Source organism: Brassica oleracea, chromosome C3 (assembly GCF_000695525.1).
Source record: "Brassica oleracea var. oleracea cultivar TO1000 chromosome C3, BOL, whole genome shotgun sequence".
Classification (NCBI taxonomy): domain Eukaryota; kingdom Viridiplantae; phylum Streptophyta; class Magnoliopsida; order Brassicales; family Brassicaceae; genus Brassica; species Brassica oleracea.
This window is the reverse complement of record NC_027750.1, coordinates 39,641,232-39,644,399: the sequence shown is the minus strand read 5'-3', so window position 1 is coordinate 39,644,399 and position 3,168 is coordinate 39,641,232. Positions and strand designations below refer to the sequence as shown.

The following is a 3,168-nucleotide window of genomic DNA, read 5'->3' as shown; positions in this document are numbered from 1 at the left end:
ATGCCTAGCATTGTGGGTTACACAAAGGCTATATGACCAATATATGATTAATACTAAACCCGATCAAAATAACACAAGGTTCCTAGTATTAATCGCAAATTAACACAATCCATCATATTCCAGAATCTAGCATAAAGACTAATTCCAGAATACCTAACTATCCACAACTTAGCTAAGCATTTCGCATTCGCTAACTAACCAATCAACCTAACCATTAGCATGCTACTACGGTTCTCAAGCAATAACAAACATGCCATGAACTCAATCAACATAACCTCAAATATTACCTAGTCAACCGTTACTCAGTTAGACCCGGCCTCATGCCATGATCCAACTTTCAAGTAACGGTATCCTGCGTGAAAACAACTCAGCAAACAATTGATTATAACTCACTGTTTTTGGTTGATCGTGGCCTTGACCCCAAACCCGACTTCTGCGATCCGAACCCTTCCTCGACCTTTTCAAGTAGACCCACGTCCAGACTGATCTTGAACTGGTCTCCACTAGAACTGATCTCTCTTCACTTGAACAGAACCTTCTCCAGGTGCTGACTCAAAATCGGCAGAATAACTGTTCTCGAAAACTGCCTAAATCGCTCGAAAACTATCGAAACTTGATCTTTCTTTCTTTGCTTTCTCTCTCACGTTTTGAACTGACTTTGATGTGTTCTGGATGAGGAGAAATGGGAGGGGGTCGTGGGCTATTTATAGGAATCAGCAACCAATTAGAAACAAGCAGTGTGGCAGCATGCGCGGTGACACCTCGTGCTCCACATGGCTGGCTGCATGACCTGCTCACATGCAAAGTGACACCACGCCCTATACCTGTATTGATGCATGGCCTGGCTTCATGCAAGGAGACACCACGTCCTCCACATGTCTGGCTGCATGGCCTGGTCGCATGCATCGCAACGCCTCGTGCTTGGCCGATCCACCTCGTGCTCCACATGTCTACTTGCATGTATAGGTTTCATGTACTGCAACACCTCATGATTCCCTTGACACACACAATGCCAGGAGCTTGCCACCACGTCCTGAGCACACACATCAAGCCACCTCGAGCTTCTCGGTCCATTCGTCCGATTTCGGCATTTTTGGTGAATTTTCGTCCCGCGATCAATCCCAAATATTTTTCTACGCTCGTTCTGATGCTCTGAGTATTTTTAATAAACTCCAAATGAATCCTGACCTGAGGGAAAATATTTCCCGAGCCTCCGGCTTTCCAAAAAAAATTCATAATACCAAAATTAGGGTTTTTCGTCCAATTTCGGGTCTTCCCGTTGTGCTTCCAAAAGTGTAATTCTTCAAACGTCCTTTGAATAAATCTACCACATTGTCTAACCATTTTCTAGTGGCATACTTGACTCATGGTTCAGACAAGAACAATATGATCATCCGCGACTCGACCACCCAAAAGATACTCGACCATTCTCTTTTTTTTTATGGGTTTCTACAGTCTCCCTGAAGAACAAGTCTACGCGATTGGTCTGTATGCCGAGAACAGACGAGATACCCACGCCACACACTGTTTTGCTGATTGTTCCGCATAATTTTTCTCTGATTGTCATCACAACATCCTCTCGGAAGAACTCCGGGTGATCGGCTTTAAACCTTTCTTCATCCTCCCAAGTAACATGAATCATGTTTTGTCCTCCCCAGAATACTTGCACTTGAAAAATCTCACGATTCTTTAGCTTCCGAATGCGCCGCTCTCCCAATCTGATTGGTCCTTCCGGATACGTAAGGTTTGTCCTCAACTCCTCTAGTCTCTTGGGTTCAACAGCACTTGGATCCCGTATATGTTTCTGAAGCATTGAAACATGGAATACAGGATGTAAACGCATATCCTCTGGCAGATCCAAACGGTAAGCTACCTCACCAACTTTCCCGATGATCTTGTATGGGCCAATGAACCTGACCGTAAGTTTCCCGACATTGCCAAATCCGTCCTTCCCTTTCTGTGCAGTAACCTTCAAATAGACCCATCTCCTATCTCAAAAGTTACCTCTCTTCTTGATTGATCTGCATACTTCTTCTGACGGTCCTGGGCCTTCTTCATGTTGGTCTGGATTGTCTCCAGCTTAATCATGGTCTCCTGAACAATAGGTGACCCAAACATTCTCCTTTCGCCCACTTCCGTCCAACACATAGGTGTTTTGCTTGGCCTTCCATATAACGCTTCATAAGGAGACATCCCTATGCTCGAATGATGGCTGTTGTTATACGAGAACTCGACCAACGGTAAATGCTTCTCCCAATTTCCTGCCCAATCGAGAGTACACATCCGAAGCATGTCCTCGATGGTCCGAATGGTCCTCTCCGTTTGGCCATCTGTTTCAGGATGGAACGCCGTACTTCTGAATATTTTAGTTCCCAAGGCTTCTTGTAGTGCTTCCCATAATGATGATATGAACCTTGGATCACGATCTGAGACGATGTCTGAAGGTACACCATGTAACTTCACGATTTGGTCGATGTACAACTCAGCCAATACTTCAACTTTATCAGTGTCCCGCATAGGCAACAAGTGTGTGACCTTGGTTAACCTATCCACAATCACCCATATCGAGTTGTTCGATCTACCTGGAGCGGTGGGTAATCCAGTAATGAAATCCATAGAAATCGAGTCCCATTTCCATTGAGGTATCGGAAGACTCTGCAACAATCCTCCTGGAACTTGATGTTCGACCTTGACTTGTTGACAAGTTGCAAATTGAGCGACCCATTGTGCTACTGATTTCTTCATGCCCGGCCAATGATAGTATCTTCTCACGTCTCGGTACATCTTCGAACTTCCAGGATGGATACTAAGTAAAGAATGATGTGTAATCCTTAGTATCTCATCTCTCAGCCCTTGTCCTTTAGGAACCGTGATCCTTCCATTAATTAACAAAGTTTCATCCTCCGCCAAGTAGTATCCAACATTATTTGGCCCGCCTTGTCCTCTGAGTTCCTCAACAATCTTCAATAGCTTCTCATCCTTGAGTTGTTCTTCTCGAATTCTCTGAATCAAGCTGGCCTGGTTCACCGCTTGAAGTCCCAATGGCTCGCTTGTCTGTCCTTCCAAGACGACCAACTTCACTTGTTTCAACTCTTTGTTCAACAGCTCTACTTCTTTCTCAAAATATGCGTCCAACTTTCTTCGACTTAAGGCGTCCGCAACAACATT

General features: G+C 44.6%; 1 pseudogene; it reads right to left on the bottom strand.

The window, feature by feature from the left end:
- Positions 1-302: 302 nt before the first annotated feature.
- Positions 303-3,168, bottom strand: part of LOC106330592 — a 5,632-nt pseudogene continuing 2,766 nt past the window's right edge.